We start from the raw sequence: 25,087 nt of genomic DNA, 5'->3' as shown, positions 1-25,087 counted from the left end.
ATCAATTTTATATTTTATTTTATAGACACCTCAATAGTGGTTTTGAGGCTGTATGATCATTGACATCAGTAGGAAAGATACTTGTCTTGGAATCCATCAACTGCCCCAAGTGTGGTGCTGTAGGAAGTTGAAAGAATGGTTAAATCTATGTATGTTTAACAGAAGTTTCAGATAGTAGAATAGTAATAACAGTCCTCTGTATGGGTTTGAATTTTGGAGTAATGTGTGCTGAACTTCTGCCATTATTGTACATTTATGGTCGGCCTGTTTGGATAGGGCTTGCCAATAAAATCAAGTTGTTTTGATAATGTGTGGTGGAGAAATGACTGTGCCCCCTGGCCCCCAATGTTTAGAGCTAACAGAAAATAGCTGATCTCACTTGGCAATGTTCCATTAAAAAACTTCTTCAACAGGAACTGGATGGCATTAACACTCTCTATCATTACAAGCCAACAGTCCTGGGAGGAATACTATTCCACTTCCCTGAAATACAGTGAATGTCTTCCCTCCTAGGTGATACACTTAGCTTGCCACTAATGTGCTAAGCATCATGCTTATATTAAACATTATGCTTATGCTATTTCTGCTCTCTATTAAAACCTAGAGCTTTGTAGGCACTAGGGAGTTTTCTATCTATATGATTTTCCATATCTGTTGGATAAATTAGAGATCCAAATGCAAAATTTAGAGCTCATAAACATTAGATGGATTTGTGAGTGACAGTCCCTGGAGGGCTTTAGGTCCATAAACTAATGAGACATAAATATAGTGGAGTAAGGAAGGGTATTTTTATCTGTGATATACAAACTAGTTCCAGACTTGTTCAGGTCATTACTGGAAAACTATATCCTTTTTCCTAACAGCAGCATTACAAAGTTTTGCAACATAATTAACATCTTTAAGAACTAATACATTATGAATTGGAATTGTAAGGGGAAAGTGATTTGGCATCCTCTTTTAAAACTTTGTAGTCAATAAAATGAGTAAAATAGGCACAGATTTCCACTAATTGTCATATAAAGACTTGCAGTGGAAAGGGAATCATACCTTCAAGTGCAAGATGAGGCATTAGCAGTTTGTGACACATGGCATCCCTGTTAGAGAAGGGAGAGGCATGTCACAAAAGCAATAATGATTTTGCTCCATGTCATGCCACAAGGTAGCAGTGTTGTGGTACAATCTTGATAATTTTCTGATGCAAGTCACTGAGCATGGGATCAGTTCTGTTTCTATCAAAATCAACAGAAGTTTTGCTGTTGACTTCTAAGGACTCTTTCAAGTATAAACAGTGAAACCTCCCTTAAATGTTTTGTTTGCAATGTGTCAGTTAATATCACAACCCCTACTACACGTTATTGGAGTCATTATTGGAAAAATGCTGAAACAGTTAAAAGAACAGAAAAAACTTCTAAGCAATGCAAAAAACTATGATTTGATTTTCTTTTTATTTGTTCCTGTTTTTTTCAAGTATCTGTGAAAATTAAAATTACCACCACGAAAGTTGAAATGTGAAAAAAATGACTAATAGAGTAATTAAATTAGCTTTTTATTCCATCAGTAGGAATTTGAGAATACTGTTCAGGCAAGCAATTTTCAATATATGCTTTTTCAATAGCTATTTTTCCTATTTTTGAAGGCATGTGTAATTAGGTATGAAGGCTTTTTTATTCTGAAGATCAAACATCATGGAAGATTTTTGTTGTCTGGTGAAAATGAACATTAGTTCTATTTTATAATTTTTTGTGGTTTGGTTTGAAAAGGGACCTTGATGATCATCTCATTCCAACCCCCCATCATGGACAGGGACACCTTCCGCTAGACCGGGCTGCTCAGAGCTTCATCCAGCTTGGCCTTGAGCACCTCCAGGGATGCAGCATCCACAACATTGCTGAGGAACCTGCCCAGTGCCTCACCTCAATCCCAAAAAACAATTTTCTCCTAATATCTAATCTAAATGTACTCTCTTTCAGGTTGAGCCCGTTCTCCGTTGTCCTGTCACCACCTGCTCTTGCAGATAACCTTGCCCTTTCTTTCCTGTAAGATCTCTTCAAGTCCTGGAAGGCCACAAATAGGTCATCCCAAAGCCTTCACTTTTCCGGGCTGAACAATCACAGTTCTTTCAGCCTTTCCTCACAGGAGAGGTGCTTCATCCCTCTGATCAACTCAGTGGCCCTCCTCTGGAGTTGTTCTAACACAATTTCAGCTATTGTGTTAACATAAGTAGTTGTTTTTAACCAAGCAGCAATGTATTTTTCTTTCCAGATGGAGCCCTTTTTCCTGGGTCTCTGAATGTTGATGGCAATTCATTTTCACTGGAGGTGAAGAGACTCACCGTTTCAGATTCTTTCATGCTCATGAATAATATAATGTGAAGAGAAATGTTCAGGATTATTAGTTTGCACAGGGACATATGGATGAAAAAAGCATGTTAGGGGTTTATGACAGAAATAAGGAATATTATAGTGAAAATGCTAGGGCCTGCCAATTGCCATCATTCTATCAATATACAGACAACAAAGCTTTATGATGTGGCCTACAGATTTTCATTGGCATGACATAAATAGTGTAAATTACACAAAAGAGGCAAAGTGATGAAGGATTAGAGAAGATCTGGTCAGATGGTCCAGCCTGTCTTCTGCATGGAAATTCTCCACACATATGGGATACTAAAGGTGAATGAAGAAGCATTTATTGATTACTTTCAAGGTTGCTTTTTATCATACCCTTAAAAGAATATGTTTTCCATTGCTTGTTTTTCTGCAGTATCATTTGGTCTGAAAAATTCAGACGGTGATGATAAAAGTCTATAAAGGTGAAATTGTGTGGAGAATCATCCATACAGATCATCCTCATTTGCCAAAATGACAAATCTTTTGCTTCCAGGGACTATAGGCAAATGTTGCTTTGACTAGATATCAAGTAGAAATGAAATTGAGAACTGTTTTGTCATGGCACTTTACAACATCCGTTATCTACACATTTTGGATCACATATGGTGTCTTTCTCCACCTCATGAAAACAAGCTCTTGTCTGAATCTCAGTGCATCAAAGGAGAGTCATAGTACTCTGATATGCTAAATTCAATTAAGATTTTCTCTGTACCAAACTATGCAAGAAATAAGCAACAAAAGGACAAAGAGGTAAAGAATACTCCCTCTGCTTGCTACTGGGAGACATTTTTGGCATTGGGATTGGGACTAAAATGAGGTGGAAAATTGCAGGTGTTTATAAGACTTTCTCTGCTAGGTGAAAGGAGTGCAGTGAGGAGTGCAAGATAAGGGCATAGGTGAATAAAAAGGAAAAACAATTTGGGAAAAATACACGGGCAGGACATAAAGAGAGAGTGAAGGCAGCACTTGGAATAGAACAATAAGGGGAGGTGTAGTGGGTTGACCCTGGCTGGACACCAGGTGCCCACGAAAGATACTCTATCACTCTTCTCAGCTGGACAGGTGAGAGAAAACAGAAAAAAGGTCATGGATCAGAAAGAACAGGAAGCCTTCACTTACAGATTATCGGTACGGGTAAAAGCTTGACTTGAGGAAATAATTTTAATTTATTACCCAGCGTATCAGAGTAGGATAATGATAAATAAACCCAAATTTTCAAATACCTTTCCTCCACCCCTCCCATCCTCTCAGGAACCACTTCACTCCTGATTTTCTCTGCTTCCTCTTCCCCACTGGCCTGGAACGAGCTGCACCACAGGGTTTCCACAAGGTCACAGTCTCTTTCAGTCATCCACCCACCGGCTCTGGCATAAGATCCTCCATGGGCTGTAGGGGCACAGCTGTGTACCCATGATCTTCACCTCAGGCTGCAGGGGAATCTCAGCTCTGGTGCCTGGAGCACCTCCTCTCCCTGCTTCTGCACTGACCTTGGTGTCTGCAGAGCTGTTTCTCACACATATTCTCACTCCTCGCTCAGGCTGCTGTTCTGCTGCTATTTTCTTTTTCTCCTTTCTAAACAGGAGGCATTGCCACTGATGCTGATGGGCTCAGCCTTGGCCAGTGACAGGTTTGTCTTGGAGCTGTCTGTCATTGGCTGCAATGGACACAGAGGAAGCTTCTAGAGGCTTCGTGATGAACCCACCCCTGAAGTCTCACTGCAAAAACCCTGGCATGAAAACCCAATATAGGAGTTTTTAATTAACCTAGGCATTGAAAGAAATTATAAATTACCAGGAAAGGAAGGGGCCAGAGTGACAAAAAATATCTGCCCTTTGAAATTAAACAGTTATCCTGTAGGGAAAAAATACCCATTAATGTGGTTACACATGGACTGTGTCATGGTCCTGTGTTCCCACTTGGATCCAGATCACCCAATCATTGTGACAGATCAGAACAGCCAGTGTGTGAATATAAAACCCTGTCACAGGGCATATGTGGAATGGGAACAGACATAGGATTAACCATAAAGATATGCTTGGCACTGCATAACTATTTTTTGTTTATTGAAACTTGACTCTGCAAAGTTTCTGGTTTTTTTATCACAGTTGTTTTCTCCTGGATGTAACAACATGCATGTTCAGCTAAAGATAATTGCATCCTCTGTGTTCATCCCTGCAAGATTTCATTGAAGAGAACTTACAGAGCCACCCTAATAACTCGACTGTGCACACCAGTTCAGGGACAGACAGATGGCTAAAAGGAAAAAAAAAACCAACAGACTTTTATCAGCAAAACCCCTGACTTTAAGTTTATTGTAATTATCCTAATCTCCTTTGAAGAGTAGTGATCTCAGTTTGTTTTGTATTTTGCCTAGCTCAGGTAACAAGCACAGATCAGTTTTTTTCTTTTTTTATAGACAGAGGTATGCTGATTTTGTAAAGTAGAAGAGGGAAAAGTTCTTCAGAAGTATGCTGATTTTGTAAAGTGGAAGAGGGGAAAAAAATTAAAAAGTTCAGCTTTTATTAAATACTAAAGTATGGTTAGTTTCTATTTGTTTTCTTAGTCAGTCAGACAGTCTCCTTTAGCATATGATTTTTAAAAGGATTCAATCTCATTTTTATTGTAATAATTGTTTTTATGTGTGTTTACATATATTTGCAAAGGAATATCTTGCAGCTAAACATACAAACACAGGAGAAATTTTTAAACAGTGAATTATAACACTGAGTTTCACACCAGTGTAGCCCAATGCATTTAACTCACTCATGGTAGGCAGTTTTTCAGAAAGAGCATTTGGAAAATGTTGCTTGATAGGAGTCTTAAAAAAAATTTTATAAAACTATATTTAATAATAAGACACACAGTGGCCCTGTGATTTTAATAATGTAATAATATAGAGAATTTATTGAAGATTCTGTATCAAATATTGCTTGAAAAATTGTGAAATTGAATGGGAGTTGCTGCTTTTGTTGCTCCTCAGTTTTGTCACAATTTCAATTATGAAGTCATCCTAGAATTCATGTATCTCTGTAAAAACTTCCTATTTATGCCTGGGCAACTTTATTTTCTTCAGTGGGCTTCCATAAATAAAATGGATGACCAGTTGTAGCCAATCAGTAGAGCAGAACTGATCACAGTCAGACTGGAAAAGGTTGGTTAGCTAAAACTGGCTACCTATTAGTTAGGAGGGTAGATCTTGTTGGCTGAAACATATTATTTTACTGTCTCTGTCATACTGAACATGCAGATCTCATTGCTGCTTGGGTAGGGGGTCTTCAAGACAATTCATATAGCTGAAGAAAGTAGTACTGACTTGATAGATGCAAATCATTCTTCAAAGTGCTGCATGCAAATGAGGTCCCTTGATAGACTAATATGCAAAGACTTGTTAAAAGCTTTGGATTTGTATGAAATCCAAAGCAGAAATCCTGACACTTTCAGGCATCAGACTCCCCTGAAATTTGGTTTGGTTTGCTTAACAACATATTTGAAGGATGGCAGGATCCTGACACAAAAGATTTGTGTGTTTATATGTGTGCGTGTGAAGTTGCTAACAGAAACCTGTTCTTCTGTGTTTAATGAGTTTTTATCACTCTGAAAGGCAGAAGCATAATCAGAAAAATATTCTACAGAGCATAAAAAGATTTTGCTGGTAGAAGTGTAAAGGACAGGCAGCTCTCTTCCACAGGGAACCCCTAGGATATTGCATGGTATGGAGCAGGAAAGGATGAGAGGTATTTGCCTGGGAATCTGATAAGTTCTTTTCAATATCTAGTCTCTCTTTATTCAATCTTCGGGGTAAGTCAGTTCTTTGGAAAATGGGAAACCTGTCTGTGACAGAGCTTTTGATTGTTCCCCTGTGAGAAAAGTCAACTTTTGTTTCCCAATTTTGACTGTATTCATGTCTGGTAAGAGTCTGAATTCTCTACTTACCAAAGACAACGTATTTCTATCAGTAGGGAGAAAGGGAGACCCTCACTGTGGATGATCTTTGAACTCTGGGCTCACCTTTTTCTTTCTTCTTTCCCACTCCTGTATTACTTAACTGTTCAACACAAAGTAGCAATTCACTTTTACTGAGAAGCTGATTTAATCCCCTCTTTCATTCAGCCTGCCAATCTTTCCTCAAACTCACCACCTGGTAGCCTCATGGCCTTAGTTTGAGATTGATTGTATGCAATCCCCTCAAACCTCAAGCCCAGCCTTTTGCACTGAGCCAAGCAAGTGTACAGCAAAACTCAATGCCCCTTTCCTGCTCACTGCCATTCCTCTATTTCTCTTCCTTTTAGGACCCTGGTGATACTAGTTGGAAAAAACCCCAGATGTTGCTGTCTGGATATGCAGGATCATAGGCTGCAGGGAAAGGAGAAGCAGCAGGAATAATATACTACGATGGAAAGACAAAAGAACATACCCAAGATTTGTAGAGTTCCTATGGGATGTAAAGGGCATGGGGAGAGAGATAAACCCTTCTGGGATTTGGGTTTTCTTTGTTTTTGTTTTTTTTTTGTTTGTTTTGTTTTGTTGTTTTGGGTTTTTGTTTTTTGTTGTTGTTGTTTTCTTGTTTATTTGTTTTTGGTTTTGCTTTTCTTCAAGGAAACTTTAGTTTCTTAAAAACCTCTCTTTCCCACTGTGAACAGAAATACATAGTTTGTGCTACATGAAGCATATGCCCTGCAGGACTAGAAATCTTTTGGCAGGAACAAGTTGGATAAGAAGCTTTGATGCATGATGTAACTAGCAGTTGTACTAAGTATGCTTAATTGACAAAACCTCGACTTCAATAATAAAATTCTAACTATCTAAAATATGACCTTGCAATTTCAAGAATACTACCCTTCATCTTAGTTACCAAAAAGACATAAAATACTTTTACATCCTGCATTTTAGAAATGTGATTAGTTTTTATGAACACAGTTTTATATCTCCAACTTACTGGGTTTTTAAATCACAAGACTTGGATTATTAATTTTGCCACTTGTCAAAAACTCAGGTAACTTTTCCCAAAAGTAGGTTTATGTTCTTGTATCTCCATCGAATAACACAAATACAGATAAATGTTTGAAGTCAGTAGAAAAAAAATAAGGAATTCTCATTATAACAGTTAATTCTGATATATATTTGACTATTTTAATTTAAACTTGTGACTTAGGGGGCACCACTTGATATTTTTTCATTGATTGGTATTGGTAAGAAAATTCATAAGACCCTGAAATAATTCTAAAGGTAAAAATTTGCCTTCTGCAGTTCTTTCTAAAATCTTAGCAGCTAATCGGTGCAATTTTGTGAAGTGTATCAGAAACAGAAGGATAATAATGAAATCCTCTATTCCTTTAAAAATGTAAACCCACATATGAAATATCTAAAAGTATTTTTCAGTTACTGTCTAATCCTGGAGATGCTGTAAGCCCATTATTGTGTATTTTTTTAATGATAAAATTTCCTAACCAGTGAAATTCTGTCCCTATGCATGCTTATGACTATGTAAACCTGAAACATTATCAGACTTTATTAAAATACATTTTACTAGGAATATAATAAGTAGAAGTAGAGCTTTGGGTTTCCTGCCTGAAAACCCCACCAGGTATTTTAAAGAACATCTAATAGACTAACCCCAAGAGAGAGAAGAAATACCTTCCCATTTTAGCTAAAGGTAGGTAGATAATTCATTTGTACTCTCTCATACCTGCCTGAAGGGTTCTGAATTTACCAGTCCTACCTTACATGCCAATTCTAACTGCTGTAATGATGAAGTTAGAAGATTCCCTTATTCTTGCTCATTGAAACCATTTTACTTGACAGAGAATAATTAAAATTTACTGTTATACAGAAGAGAAGGAGAAAAATGGTGAATTGCTTGCTGACCAGTGGGAAGTACAATTGCATAGAAAGGGAATCTTTTATTCTTTCTTCACTTAAGGTTTGCAGATTTTAGGTTAAGTGTTAACTCAGTTTGAGAGAGGAATCTGCAACTTCGTCATGAAGACATTGCCCCAAACATCTCTGACTATGCAATCTTGTGGATATTTTTTGCACCTAGGGGCCCGGGAGCAGTAAGGCCAGGCTCCTCCAAAGGGAAGGGCTGCTGGGAGTTGGGTGTAACAAGATCAGCCTTGTTAGGTAGCACAGCCCTCTCCTGCCCACGAACCATAGCCATCAGTGGGGGCAGTGGTGACCTCATCCAGTTTACTCTGGAATGTGGGGGACAGATGGCAGCACGGTAGCCAAGAGCTGTTAGCCACAGTGACTCAGATGCCTTGCTGGTAGTCAAATATGACTCTAAGTCAATCATTTTACTCCATAAACAGCAGACAGCCCAGGGCCCCCTGGGCTCTCTGGCATGGTAGCTGGCTGCACACCAGGCTCTCCCCTTGAGCAGGGATGCCTCCCAAGGTTACTCTTAGAGCTTGAGAGATTTCTTGTCACAGCCAATTCTTGGTAATTGATAGCATGCTAACTTAAATCTTAGTAAGTGATATAAGGGATTGACTGCGCACATAAAATCTTTTAGGCATAAACAGTTGACCAAGTCATGGCAATGTACCTGAAACTTGGGAGGAAAAGTCTGTGCTGAGATTGGTACAGACTACAGATTTATAATCTGATCTTTTCTCTTATGCTTTATATTTGCAATCCATTCCAAAGATATTAGTTGAGAAAGCCATAAGGGTAAGCACTAACAATAAAATCGGAACAGTGCAGTAAGGAACTACATAACAGATGATCACAGAATGACAGAATATGCTGAGTTAGAAGGGACATACAAAGATCATCAAGTCAGACTCCTGATCCTGCACAGCATCATCCCCAAATGTATATTAATCCCACTTTAAATGCACTAAAATTGTTATTAATACTGATTATTATGGTAAATATATTTAAAAACTCACATTATACACCTGAGTTTATAAGTAGACTTACCATCTATGGGCTTTAATATCATGCTTATACTTTTTAATTATTACTACCAGTGTAACACTGTTAGGCAATGAAATAGTAATAGACTTCTGGCAATGGATCTTAAACCCTTAAGTAGCTGTAGTGTAGGAAAAAAAAGAAATCACAAGGTTTTGGGAGATCAAGTACTAAAACAAGTTAGTGTTAGTCAAAGTAGTCCTCATTTGTGTTTGGAATATAGGATCAAACACTTAAGATCCATGGAGTCTGATATTTTATCTGTGATGCAATCTAACATCATACTTTAAAGAAAGCAAAAGAATCCCTTATCGAACAATTTTGAAGCAATTTGCCTTTTGGGAAGTTTTATTCTTCTTTTAGTTGAACTTCACTTGTTCCATAAAATATGAAGCCTATGTCTCTTCAGAAAAAGTGATTAATCCTACCTAATGCAACTACAGTTGTTATCACTATCTATATAAGTGTCTAATCCTTTAAAAGCCTAAGCCTCTGACCTCAGTGTATCTAATTAAAGAAATTATACAGATTGCTTGAGAAGCGAAAATCATAGGTCAAACAAGGCCAGCTGAAAGGAGTAGAGTAAATGAGGAGTATATAGATGCATAATATTGCAAATCCATAAATACACCCTGTAAAAATTCCACATTCTTATAGCTAAACATTTTTTGTTGTCTTTTCTCTTATTTCCTAACAGCAGTATTCTTTCCTCCTGCCCTCCTTGGTCTCTTTCCTCTTTCCATCCGACTAGTATTGCTACAAAGAAAGCCACATTCAGTTGCTCAGTCCACTGCTCAATCCTACCAAACTACCAAACTCTTTTTCTTTTTCCGAACACCTAAAAAGAGGGCTTATACAACAGGTTTTAAAGTGCTTTGCAAGGTCTCAGGACAAAAGCCAGTTAAAGGCTTAAAGGAAAAATCCAACACAAGCAAGATAGTAAATTAGGATGATCCAAGTCTTTGGCAGACATAGAAGCTGGAGAATGAAGACAGAAGCCATAAGGCATTAGCTTTTCTTTCCCGACTCTGAAAGTGGCAATGAGCCAAAGCCTGAGATGCTCTAAACTGTTGTGGGTTTAATTAGTCTTCCATATAGTTGAAGGCCAAAGATCTGGTCCTGAGATTCTGCCTGCTATCATGTCTGCTTGCTTATGTTTAAATCTCAGTAGCATGATGGAATTGAGAATACATGGTAGCTCAGGTCATAGTGTTTTCTTTTTGGAATAAAGATTTTTAGCCTCCAAGTAGCTCATTATGGGTTGTGAAGCTGGGAGACAGGGAGGGGGCCCTGAATCTGTACAGTGGGGTGAGTTTCTAAGGTCTTCATGAAAAGTGAGGGGATGATTTTGCAGCAACACACAGTGTCTGTGGCATCACACCACAATGACGTCCACAGAAGTACCAGGTATCTTTTGAAAGCCATTTCCCATAGAATGAGTTCTTTGAACAATTATTTCTGTTACACGGGGACATACAGCCCTGGAGGATACAGATCTGTAAACATACAACAAGTGTTCAAATCCAGTGCTTCTCTGTGCAACCTACTTACTCTTGCTTCTTTCTTTATAGAAATGTTTTATCTTTCCCACCTGGGATTAACAAGAGTTAATACTTAGAATTTAAATTTGTCCCTACAAGGTAATTAGTATAATCTGCTATGTACAAACATCCCACTGGCAAGTCTTTGACTTTACTCTTGTCCCATGGTATCAAATCAACTAGTTTGTCATTGTGCTTACCAAATGCATGGATGGACAAATATGGATTTTTCATTGTGGATTTTATTGGCTCTTAAATAATATCTCAGTGTTCCTAAATAAAGAAAGAGTGGTAGCAGTAACTGTATGCCAAGCTTGAATGCAGAAGAGCTGGAATGGAGGCAAGAGCCTTTGTATCCAGTCTCAGAAGGACTCAGAGGTCTGGGCTTCAGCTTTAGTTTTCAATTAAAATAAGATTTTAAAAATTATTTATTTAAAATAAGATTAGAATTTGGAACCCAGTTAAACTGAAACAGTAAGGATTTTTAAATTACAGGGTAACAGGTCCAAGAAAGTAATTTGGCTGCTTGGTAGACCCTCAGGAGGTAGAAGGGATCTCAAGGACCTTAAGCCATCTCTTTGTCAGTAACAGACTTGCCTTTAGGATTGGTGCTGACAAATATTAACTTCTGCAATAGAAAAAAAATAAAAAGAAAGTGTCATGTTGAAACATAAGTGGTCATAAAATTACTGATAGTATTGAAATTTTAAAATTTCTTCCATAAAATAGCTCTGAACAGAGTCTAAGGATCATTAATGCTGTCATGGTTTTAAATTTGAAGTGTATCCAAAAGAATTACACTATTTAAAATCCCCATAGTTAATTTCATTAGTGGGAGAGTAAGCAAATACTGACTCCTTATCTAACATTGTTTTAAGGGCAACATCCAATCTCCCAGCACTACCAGCTTTGCTTGTGTCATAAATAGAGGGAAAAATTTTAAGTCTATAGTCTCTTCCCAAATTACTTTCATTTCTTTGGTCCAGAGAACTGATTTACCTAGGTTTGTTTGTTTGTTTGTTTTTTGTTTTGTTTTGGGATTTTTTTTGAGAGAAGTTCCTTGCTTAAAACATTGATGGGACATTATTAATCATTGTCTCAGAGAAATTGCTGTAATTTAGCATGTATGGTTTTTTGCAATTGTTAATGCTGGAGTCTGGTGACTAGATTATTGTCTTCAAAAAATCCTTTTTTTTTTTTTTTTTTTTGTGAAGTTTGATGACATAGTGAGTCATTCCAGGAATGTAGATATATAGGTAAGGGTGGCTGTGAGGAAAATAAGGTAGTATGTGTAGAATTTTCCATTTTCTTTTAAACACAATATTTTGCATACTTTTTCTATTTTATCCTGTGCTAACAACTGCATAATAAAAACTTAATATTTTTATAAAAAGCACCATAAACCTAAGTACCAAGTTTGCTGTAACTGTAGGACCAACTTTTCATGTTATTTCTAAGCTGCAAAAGAGTTGGATCATGTAACAGCTCCATGCTGAGACATCCTATGTTGCCTTTACAACAGCTAGAGGAAGTCCAAGTTGCTACACACATTTCCTAGCAAAAGGAGTATTGGGATGGTGACAGCTGCCACCTATGAAGTGACAGAGGTATCCTGGGTGTCTCTGTCAAGCTACAGCCTAAGGCCAGTCTTGTTGGAGATACAAGTAACTGTTAAAAGTACTGACAGGCATTTTAAGCAAGAAAGAACTGAGGAAAAAGGGGAAAAAAATCAGTGGGGAATTGTATTTATTATCATTTGTTCTTAACACAAAATAGAGCAGGAAGGCAGAACTTTTTTTTCTTTGAGTGACAGAAATGTAAACAAGAGAATTATTATTCCTTTTGAGAAATTAAGGTTGTGCTTTGTTCATGACAAAAAAATAAAACTTCACGTAGTGTGCTAGTAAAATATTTACTAGAAGACATTCTGTTGCCTTGACACAAAGGGGCCTTGAGGCTGAGAAACCCCTTAAAGCTATAAGCTTTTAAGTAATTTTATGATTTATTTCTTCTGTACTGTGCAGGATGAGAATATATTCTTACAACTTTGAATAAGTTTAGGATGGGGTAAATTTGAGCTGCTTAGAGTTGTGCTAATTCTCATTTTTTTAATCCACATACCTGATGTGCCTCTCAAGAGTGACTCTTCATGAACTATCATAGTTCAAGTAGCTCACAACAGTAACAACTAATATTTTCCCAAATGTTTGTTTTCGGCAGCTAACTCCATTTGACATGAACACTAGTTAGATGCCTGTACACCAGTTCTGTGCTCATGACCTGGGGCTTCTTTTTTATGGATATCTTCCTGGTTTTAAGCCTTTAATGACACTAGAAGTCAAAACTTTTGGGGACTTTATAAAGTCCCTTCCGTTTATTTTTCTTCCCGTTATAAAGTGTCTCCTTCCCGTTTATTTTTCTCATTACTGCTGTAGTTGCTGGAGGGGTGCATGGCTTACCAAATGGTGGCTGTACATTATAGCTGTCACAATTGTGATGACCCACCAGACATATTATGAAATTTGTATTAGTGCAGATATCCCAGCCTGCAGAAATGTTCCTGTGTATCAGCACAGACACAGAATGAAAAGAAATGCTGACTTAAGTTCAGAAATATCCACAGGCTTTGAGATCAACAAATTTTAAAACACTACCAAGATGACTTCAGCCTTGCTTTCTGAAATGACCTATATTGTCTGTCACTGCTATGTCTCTAAAAATAGGTACTAAAAATTCCCAAAAGGGCTATGGAATGTGGTTTGTTGGATTGCTAGTTAGTGCAGGCACTAGTGTATTTGTTAGTTGGCTGTTAGTAGAAGCTTCTGAGTAGCTCCTGGCTCATTGGAATTGTAATTGTCCAACAGCTTTGTCACAGAGTTAAGTGACAGAAGCCCAAGTAAAATGGAATAAAGGGCTATTTTTTGCATAAGTGTGTTGAAATCTAATGGCAAAAAAATTAATTTATTGAGCAGTTGAAGTATAGTATTCCTTGTTCAGGCTCTATTTATCTTGACATTAAGCCTGATAACAAACTGGCAACACTGAACATACAGTGCCTACCTATATTCTCTATGGAATGACAGTCAATGGGGCATGAACAGGAAGAGGAAATAAGATTAATGATTACATAATGTAAAGAACATCTGTGTTATCTCTTTTCCATTTTGAAAACACCATCTTTCTATATGTTTCTATATGTCATATTTAAGTTGTGCAGTATGCCAGCCTGAGTGTGCTTGCTGCAGTTTGAGCGCAAACTGAAGCAGCTCTTAATCCTGAAGAAAAATAACATCCAGGAATATGTGTAAGCAGGCCTTGAATAATACCTGGGTTGGCTAGTTTCTTTCTTTTTTTTCCCCTTTACTTCAATGCAAACCCTTTAACAGCGGGAATTGGTTAAAAATGTTACTTAAAATACTAATTTCTACTAAAAGGAAAAGTAAAAAGTGACTCTGAGTGGTTATTTGGTTAATCAGTACAATTGACAGTTTGACAAATGTCCCTTGTCAAATGAGGCTGCAACATATATTATTCAAGCTCTTCACATTTCATGGCAATTTATTTCTCCTAACCCTCATTTCCCCCAGACCCCCCCATCCCCATTGTGTAATAACAATGTAGTTTTCCTCTTGCATGGTAATAATTAGTCACCATCTCAGATGAACATAGACAAAGCTACTGTGTCACAAAAAATGCTCTTGTGCTCCAAAATAGCAAACAGGGAATTCACTGTAGTCAGAAGTTTGCACAGATCAGCAGCATGTCCTCCTGTGTGAAATATCTGTAATAATTTACTGTTGTGGCAGCTGATGAAATAACACCCTGTTCTAAATGTTTTATATGATATGCACATTTGTTGTTGAACATGCAGACTAAAAGTAGTTCCAGTCTTAGAGGCTGGCTTTCTGAACATAATCCAGATTCCTTCCACACAGTGTATCTATTTGAAATGCAGGACAGTATCTCACAGCTACACGCTGATAGCCTTCTAACACGAAAATGCAACAAAGCAAATTTAGCACAACACCAACAGTAAAACTTGCACTGTCAAAATAAGCTTCTGTTTATCTCTTTAGCTGGTCAACCTACTGCTTCAATTGTTTGTAGAAAGGATAATAAACTTCAGGTTTTCATGTGAAAAGTTAATAAAAATGTAAATATAAAAAAGAGGTACCTTTGGAACTGTAGGCAAAAGAGAGTGGCATTATGACTGTGACACAAAAAAGTTATTGTTCAATTCTGGCCAGTCTCTGTGTTCTGCAGCTGATAACATTTACCTTGGCAAGCTCAAAAAATATTTTTACTAAAGTAAAACTAATTTGTCAGTTTACTTCACAATAAAAATTGCTACATGAAATATAGAGGAGAATGCAAAAAATGAAGCAATGTAAAATACTGATAGCTCCAGAAGTTTAGGTTCCAGTCTCAGCTAAAAATCATAACTTTGTTTCCAACTGGTTTTAAATAATTATGCTTTTAAGAAAGAAAGAATCTCTGTGAATTCCTAATATGGTTTTATTGAGCAATACTGGAAAAACAATACAAAATCGTATTTTTTTCACAGTTTGCTGTCTAAAACTATCGCTCAGAATAAAGCCTGGATTAGAAGTAATTATAATAGAAATACAGAGAGATGGGGGAATAGAGAAGGAGGGAGACAGATGTTGTTGTAGTACAGACTTTCAATAAGCATTCATTTTGAATGCTGGGGTTATTCTATTATAAAGTTCAGTAGGGACTGAGAAATTATTCCAAGTAATACCTAAATATATTAAAATCACAGTAACTCAGAATAAATAATTGACTTTGTAACTTCTCAGCCAAAATTCTTATGTACTAGTATAAAAGTAGTAATGTTTGGAAAGATATGTTTTGTTCATAACTTAGTAAAGAAAATCCTTGTATATTTTCTTCAGCCTAAAACTCATCTCAACCTTCAACATAGAATTCTCCAGGTATGATCCTTCCATAATATTTTAGTCATGGCACGTTGAAAGGATTTTATGGCACCCCCAAAACACTCTGACAGTATTAGGCACAGAACTAAAAAGTAATGAAGCTCCCCCCCTTTTCCATATCAAAAAATGGATTTCTAGGAGCAGTAACCAAGTCTGAAAGTAATTATGACAACTTCATTTGCATGAATAATGATTAGTATAACCTTTCAATCATGCTTGTGCACCTTGTCCTCGCTTGTGTTTCAAAGCTCATTTCTTCTAAATTCAAAATACTTCTAAACTTCTAAATTCTTCTAAATTCTAGTACTGTCTGGGAAAAAAAAGACAAGAAAAAAGGAGAAAAAAGAGGTTTTGGGGGATAAAACTCCACAAAACCTATTTTTTGTTTATTTTTTTTTCCTGCAGAACTTCCCCTCAGATTTTTTTTTTCTTTTTATTCTAATGCAAAGTAAAACCTAAGCTTTTCTCAAAATATTTATATCCTTTATGCCCCCACCCTAAACCATAGTCCATTCTTCAGTAACCTGTTGGATTAGCCTTTCTTCAAATCTGAAAGGATCTCCAGTTTGGAGGATTTGGAACAAAGACCAAAACTTTGATTTCCTGCCAAATTCTAATAAAATCCTTTGATTTCAGATGCCAAAACATGATGCTGTTGTGCTATTCCTTTTTTCACAGAAATGTCACTCAGGGCCTTTAAAATTTACCTGATCAAACATGTACAACACACGTATAAACATTTGTGGAAAACTTAATTTCTCATAAAAACCAGACATCAATAACCACTCCGAGTTCGAAAGTGCACAGTTAGGCCTGTAATCTAATTTGTATTTGCTACTTATGCACACTGACTTTAGAGTAAATTCTGATTGGGATATTTGAATGAGGTACCCTGTTCTGTCAGTATTGGCTGACATGGCTCAGTCAGGGGGCCTGTCTGACAAGAAGCTTTGACTGTCTTCTTTTAATGCCTTCATACATTTCTACTTCTCAGAACCATATCCAGTTGTTTCAGCTACAGTAGAAAAGAGGGCACTCAGTGATATGTGTCTGAAGCAAACAAAAAAAAAAAGAAGGAAATAGTAAATAAAAAAAGCTGAATAAACTCTCTGAATTTTTCATCCAAAGGAATATGCTTAAATTTTGTACACCTGCTTATCCTTAGGCAATGTATCATTGTGCAAAGTATCATACTGCTCTTTCTTTTCCCTTGTTCCTATTCTGCTATATTCTTTGGACACTTTTCTTCCTGCATAGCTCTTTTTATCAGTCTCAAAACTCCTAAGTGCAGGCTGACAATCAGTTGCATATTTGTCCCAGTCCCAGCCAGGATTAAGGTATTATTTTTAAAAGATCCAGGCACAGTGGTGAATTCCTGCAGTCCCAGCTAGTGGAGAGGCAGAGCCCTGCTGGATCACCTCAGCCTAGGAGTTCTGGGCTGCAGTGCACTGTGCCAAGTGGGCACAGACAGACCCTGATGTTACTCACTAACATCCCACCTCACTTGCCAGATGTGGGAGTAAGGGACTCTCCCAGTTTTGGTCAGGGAAGAAAGCATGGTGAGCAAAATGGTCCAGTATTTTTTTTACTTTCTGTGTAAATCACCCCTGTGTCTCATAACTTTTGCTGTTAATATGGTTGCTGTTACTGTTTGTTTTCTTATCTCATTGCTGTTTCCATTAGGTTGTTATCTCAACCTATAATTTTCACTTTTGTGCCTCAAATTCTCAACTCCACCCCTGGAGTGGGAAGGTAGGGAGGAAAGAGAGTAGAGAAGAAGTGAGTGAGTTTGCAAAAGTCTCACTGAGGGCCTTGTATTGAGGAATATTCCTGAGGAATATTCCTTAAATCATGACACTATTGCAACAGAGAATTTTTCTTAGTGGCCTTTGTCTTTGAAAAGAAATTCTGAGAATATTTTTTCAGAATCTCTTTACTAAGTATTTTTGAACCTGAAATATTCATTGTATCTAAAATCTGAATGAAGCATTCAGTAATTGATGTTTATCATGCTGAATTTCATAGAGTTGTAAGGCAGAAACTACAAGACAGTCTCTTGCTCCAGTAGCACTGTGGAAAGTAGCGCTTACATTTCTTGACAAAATAAAGCACTTTCATAAAAAAAATACCATTAGGTGCTGAAAAAAGATATTGTGGAGGAAATAATATGTAGTAAGGAATCACAGACAAATTAGTAGAAGACTGAAATCCCTTCAGGGCTTCAAGGGTCCATAAATCACAATTCTTCCTTGCATCTATTGCTGAAGTTGCCAGTTCAATACATGTGAGTCCTCATAAAGAACCAGGATACTTGTTTCCCTAAGAAAATATGTATGTAGACAGGGCTTTTATAGGAAAGTGAAATACTGGAATAGAGAAGGCTGGACCAAGCACATGAAATGAAGAATCTTCTATTAGATATGATCTCCATTAAAATAAAAATGGTTGAAAAGATGCTGACTCCAGGAGAGAATGAAGTGAAAACAAAATGCTGACATACAGTTCTTCACGGAAGACAATTCTGGCTCTCTATTTTTATTCTTAAGGTCAATCTCTTAAATGCCTTCTGTATTTAGTGAGATTTAGTATTACAAGAATTTACGGCCAGGACTGCAAAACTTAGATTCTTGAATGCCTTCATACTAGTAATTTCTCTGTTGTCATTAGAACTGCTCATGTTAGAGTCTATTAACTTATACAGATTGTTTTGTTTTGTATGTGTTTTTTCGTGTCAACTTACAGAAGAATAAGTAGCTGGGTTTAAACAAAATTTCCGGGTATGGAGCGCAAGTAATTTATAATAATCAAGGTCTCTAAGTACACAGAAAATGAAGAATTCTAGGAAAGAATTTACAGTGTAAAAAGGTAGCATTAGTATCACAGAAAGATTAGATAGTTAACAGTTTTTAGCAGCAAAGTGCTACCTTTATAAAGTTCTTCTCAGTTTCATTAATCTAGTCCATCACAGAGAGGGTTTTGAGCAGCATTGGACCTGCATGAAGAATACGTAGACTATTACTGTTCTGCCATTACTGCTGATGCACTGTTGGGTCATCACAATATGCCTCTTTCATCTTTTTATGATCTCTACATGCCCTATAGCTATTGCTACATTATGTTTAATCATCTTTAACAGCATGAATGTCAAAAAGTTAAATAGTTTTAAGTATCTTTTTTTTTTTAGTATAACAATGTGCAACTTAACAGCACCTGTGCTGAGCTCATTACAAGCTATTGATGGACTCTGTGCCATCCTATGCCAATGTCCTCACCATTCTTATGATCATGTGATACACTTCTGCATTATTAAACTTACAGAAGCTGGTTTTACTACAACCATGATCTTCCTTTGATACCCTTCTGCCATCTAATTTGGCTCTCAGTAATTGTTTAGGACTTAGTCACAGTTATTCCATGTGCTCTCTATAGCTGAAGAGAGAAGAAATAATGAGGCAATCCTTTTATTGTAAAAGCTGGTGCCTCTGATTTTTCAGAATAATTGATCTATTCTTATATGTATACTAAGAGCTTTATTCAGATTTACTCTCCCCAAACATTCCAGTTTCAGGCCTGTCTATTTCTGTTAATTTCCATATAATGTATAAATTGTGGTGACTGATGATCAAGATAGATGAGCTAAATTTGAAATAGATATTGCTAGGTTGATAAGAAGAACAGATATCTAACTTAAAAAGCAACTAGATTTACAAAGTATAGTGTAGGAGTAATTGGGGACAAGACAGCTCTTTAAGTTAAGGAAATCACTGAGTTTCTTTTCATGAAGCAATAGCTAAAGCTAATGATAAATAAGTTGAAAGTTCTTCTACTATTATCTTCCAAGTGCAAGAAGACTAAGACTTTTAACCTTAAAAATAAGTAATTTTCTGAAATAATTGTTTTGCAAGGTTGCAAGCAGGAACAGAGGCTGGATTTGATGATCTTGATTCCTGACAAATTTCCATTGTTTCTAATTATTTCTTTTCATCTTTCTCATTAACATGGAAGAAAAATGTTGCTTCTTTCTCCTAGTAAACCAAAGGCACTTACACCTTTCCAATTCAAAGGATTAGTCTCCTTAACTTCTTCCATCAATATACTTCTAAATTTTGTTGAGGTTGATGTAACAGACTATGAAAACATCTTTTTTGACCTTTGACCTTTCCAACTATAAAATGTTTTCAGATTCAGTTGTGCAGTCAGCCAGACTCAGCAGCACTGCACAGTGCAAGATTTGCTGTGCTGGTCAGGCAGGTTATGAGACTACTGATGTACCAACTCTGGAATTGCTCCTCTAGCATACATGTCAAACGCTGGATGCTTCACCACTCCTGTTTCACTGCTTCATGTCCATTTCATTTCCGAACAGGAAAAGGTGGGATTGTACAAACCTGTGGCTGTTGGATGAGCTGTTAATGGTAGAAAGTCTGAAACTTCTGTCAGATATGTTCTCCTCCTTTAGCCTTTGTAACTGTGAAAGTGAAGTGGCTATTAATAACTTTGCATCTGGACTACTGCATCCAGTTCTGGTGTCTCCAGAAAAAAGAGACATATCAGAAAAAATCCAGTGAAGTCCCACCAAAAAAGTTCCTGGGGTATCTAATCTATGAGGAGAGGCTGAGAGAATTAGGACTATTCATCATGGAGAAGAGAAGGCTTGAAGGAATCTCAACAGTGTAGATAAATACCAGAAGGGAAGGTTTAGAGAGAACAGAGCTAGGCTCTTTTCACTGGTGTTCAGTGACAGGGTCAGAGGAAATGGACACAGACTGAAATGCAGAAGGAACCTCAAGAAACACTTTTATTGTAAGGATGACAGAGCAATGGCCCTGGGTTGAGAGACTGTGGAGTCTCCATCCCTGAAGAGTCTATAAGAACATCTGGACATGGTCCTGGGTAGTTTGTTCTGGCTGGCTTGAGAGAGGAATTTGGACCAGATGAACTCCAGAACTTCCTCCCAGGCTTAACCATTCTGCAAGTCTATGAACAAAGGGTCTCATTCAGGCAACAGAAAAAGAGAGAGAATTACCAGTTTGGAAAGGAGAAATGATTAATCACTATCTGCATTATCATTTTACCTGGACATTTTCAATCCTCAATCCATTCTCATTTCCCAGTTACCATTATTTTTGCTTCTATTATTAGTGACTTAAGTATAAGTTCAAAGTAAATCCAATGTGTCTTAAAAGCACAGAACTTAGAGGAAAGTTAATATTTTAAGCTCTACAGTTTATTGTATATTGTGTGGTAATTATCGAGAATTTATACATTGAGATTCAAATTGATTCAAAGAGTATTTTATTAAAAGGGGTCCTTAATTTTACTATTCTTATTGAAATATTTCTTTGATTTTTCAGTTTAAATTTTAGAGGATTTCTTTTTACCTCCAGAAATTCTCAGACACGGGAAAAGACATTTCCTGCCCTAAATCTACTCCCTCTGAAGGCTTCTGCCTAAGCTCAACTTTTCCTTATGTGAATTTATGAATGACATTATAAAGTTCTAAATCACATGCAACCAGATTTGTAATCTCATGATCAAGACAAGTTTCATGATAGGATTAAGAGAAATACTATTTTCAACACGAGGAAATAATTACGTTGCCATTGAAAAAAAGGTAGCTACTAGACATCGTTTGAATACATCAATACAGAATTGATCCTTGTACTTTCAGTCTGTCTCCAGAGCATATAGTAATACAATTCTCCATAAACATTTACAGATAGCTACTTCTGCCTGCTTGAATTAAATCAAAGAGCATGCAATACTTTCTCACTCATTAGAGAGCTTCCAGAAGTTCTTCAGGCAATTTAATTTCTAAACCAACATAATCTATCTGTACATTTTCCTACATAGTTCCAGAAATCAAGTTGCCCTTCAACATGTTTAGATGTTTTGATTGCTGAATTATTTGTTTGACTAGAAGCTCTCTCTGTAATAGTTTTTTCACTGCTACATCTGTTTATATGAGCAGACACTTCCATTAAGAAATATACCTAGGCCAGCAAAACATATGTATTTTTGATAGCTTTTTAAGTTGAAAGGTTATGCTTTTGTCTCAAGCTTAAACAAATAAATGCTGCTCTATGGGGCACGGTAAGCATGTAACATAATGTAAGGCAAAGTAATTAAGCATAACATAATATAATATCAAAAATGTTTTCAATTATGTGCCTTTAATGACTGTCCTGATGTTAGGGATACTGCTTAAACATAGACTGGGACCAAAGACAATCTAGATTTATTTCTGTTTGCCATTCTCCTTTCTCAAATACATATTTTTTTCTGGAAAATCACAGGTATCTTTTCTGTAAATGTCTACTTGAGGTTCTTAATACCTACCACTTTGCTGGCAATTTGTTTTTGATAACATGTTTTGTACAAGGAAACGTAATTTCTGAAATAATTGTTGGGTCTTTCTCAAAATCAAAGGATTTGATTCATTATTAAGCAAAAGTACTTCACACAAAGGGCCTACCTATGTCAGCTTAATGAATTTTTTATTTAAATGAGAATTATTTAGAAATAATTATGACTAGAAGATGATTATCAATTGATCATATTATGACTACTGAAATTAAGGTATGTTCATAATTAAATTGTCTGGAGATAGACAATGAATTGTCGTGTGTGACATTAGAGATGATTGGCAAAAATCCCCCCTTTTCTAATCATGGAACAGGGGAACAGGTATTGCAGTAACCCAGAGCTAGTGCAGATTAATGACTCTGTGCACCTTTTAACAATAAAAATAAAAAATTTTGGTCCAAAACACCTAGTTAATACTCTATCCACCTACAATTTCATCATTACTTGACAGACCTTATCTTGCTTGAAATACATTCCATTCTCTGAAGCTTATGATCTAGGGCTGATTAATAGTAATATATTGATCTTGGAGAGATGGGTTTTGCAGCATTGTTCTGTACACTGAACTTTCAATTGATTATAAACAGAATGATTTCCAAAGTAATTCAAAGATGGTTCATTCATAAATCCATGTGAATGATAGATTTATTTTACTCTTTTTTTTAATATATCTGAAAGATGGGCTCTGAAGCAGCATAAAACTGGTTTTGACAGTACAAGTATTCAACTGACATTATTTCTTTAGGCCATATATCTGAGAATTGAGATTATCAGCCAACAGATGCATTTTAAACTCAATTAAAATACTTGTGCCACAGGCAGAGGACAGTTATCTAAGAGGAAGCAGGGAGCGAGTGGCACTAAGGAAATCACATGGAATAGATTTCCAATAGACAAAGAACACAATTCTCTGCGAAGTATTTAGAAACATTTTAAGTCTTCTGCTCTCTTGCACTTATAACAGAAATACCATTATATAGGCATGTACAATTACATATACAAATACTTCTCATACACTTACTGTTGGGTAGCATCTTGTTAAAGACTGGGTCCATAGAGTGCTGAAAATAGTCTGCTATACCAGATCAAACTTCAGAAGAAGTGTTTGACTGGACCAAACCCAGTCTGCCCATTAAACTTCAGTATTTCCAAAGTAATTTGTAAAAGACAATTTCAAGTATAAAGTTACTGATGAATTTGTCTTCTTGAGTTGCATTGTTGTGTCATGCCAATAACATTAAAAAGACAGATATTACATCACTTATCATTGTTATTTTGTTATATGTAACTATCAGGTAGTACTATTAAACTACCTAGATACAGTAATCTGCATAAAATGCATACTGTGATTTCTTATGCTTTAGCCTCCAGGCTGCCATTGCACGCATTGCTCGTATTTCCTTACCCTATTCAAGGTAACGAATCGGCAAATTTCAAATCCATGATTCTGCAAAAGTTAAGTCTTTCCTTATTCTTAGACCATTAACCAGGCTAAATGCTATTCCCAGTCTTCGTTGTCCAATGCAAAGGAAGAGAGAGGGCCATGATTCATCCACAGATGCAGGAAGCAATAATGAAGACATTTGTTCAAAGATTGAACTGAGTCATATGCTCATCCATATTTATGATGACAGAAGATAAAACTTTTATATTTATAAGTGATGTCAGACATGCATGTTTGGAGAGCACACACAGAGATTATCCTAGGTATTGAAGAAACTATTGAGCATATTATAAACGTGAGGCCTATGAATGTTAAAAAAATTGTCTGCAGTCCTTTACAGAGATCTTAAAATTCTTATCCTTTAAGCATGATAAACATGGGAACATGAACAGAATTATATTTCTTTAGAGGCTTTCATTGGCAGAATATTGAGATACCACTCTGTACACACATGGTACTGTTACAGATCCCACACACAGAAGTTACTGGCTAAAGCCAGATATTTCATGCACAGAATAGCCTTGAAAAGACAAAACAGGTGAAACAATTATGTTAAATTCTTTGCACCACTTTACACTGTCAACACTGAATATAGAGATCTTGTTTTGTTTCACAGGAGTTGCTTCCTTCCCCATCACTTCCTACTTCTGATTGATAAGGTGCTTCTTACAATTTGGGGTTCTAGAATACATTGCCAGCCCTCTGTGCTTTTTTAGTCAGATACTGCAGCAAATCAGTTTGATCTGTCATACATTGGTCTTTAACTTTTCCTCTGAAGATAGTGATGCTGCATGACAGTGTTGCATGAGTAATTCTTAGAAGTCTTTTAAAGAGCATTATAATAGCTTATAATGCTCTTATAATTTATCTGAACACACTTCTGTACTATGAAATGTTGTTTCAGTGGCCATTCAGATGAATCTTTGAGCTTCATTGGAATTTATCTCTGAGTGTGTTTAAGAATATGAATCACAAGCAAATTTTACTAAATACAGCAACTCTCAACTAAAATATATGGTTAGTTGCCCACAGTGGGTTCATGATATGGAAGTAATGGACAAGTTAAAAATATTTAGTAAATCACTAAGATCTAATGTAGGATCATACTTTACTTATTTAAGGAGGAGTTTTTATAAGTGCTTTTTTCTTGAAGACAAATGGCTGCAAATGTGGAAGCCACTACTGTTTTTTTTCTGTATGAAGATGTGTGCAAAGTGTTAAAGGCAGGCAGATAACTTGACCCTGAGAATGCAGTGTTTCCAGTATCTCTAGGATTTCGAGTGTTGTTGGTATAAAAAAACCACCAAAGTTCTTGGAATGTTTTCTGATTATGAAGAATAGCTTGAAGGCAGAATCATGTTCTGCTACATCTTGGTATTGGTGACAGAAAATAAGCAGAATTACATAACTTCACTTGCTGTGCTACTGGCATACTGCCATGTGTACGTAGCTTTCTAATACAGAAATTTATAT

The sequence above is a fragment of the Molothrus ater genome, chromosome 4, assembly GCF_012460135.2.
Source record: "Molothrus ater isolate BHLD 08-10-18 breed brown headed cowbird chromosome 4, BPBGC_Mater_1.1, whole genome shotgun sequence".
Lineage (NCBI taxonomy): Eukaryota > Metazoa > Chordata > Aves > Passeriformes > Icteridae > Molothrus > Molothrus ater.
This window is presented reverse-complemented; position numbering follows the sequence as displayed.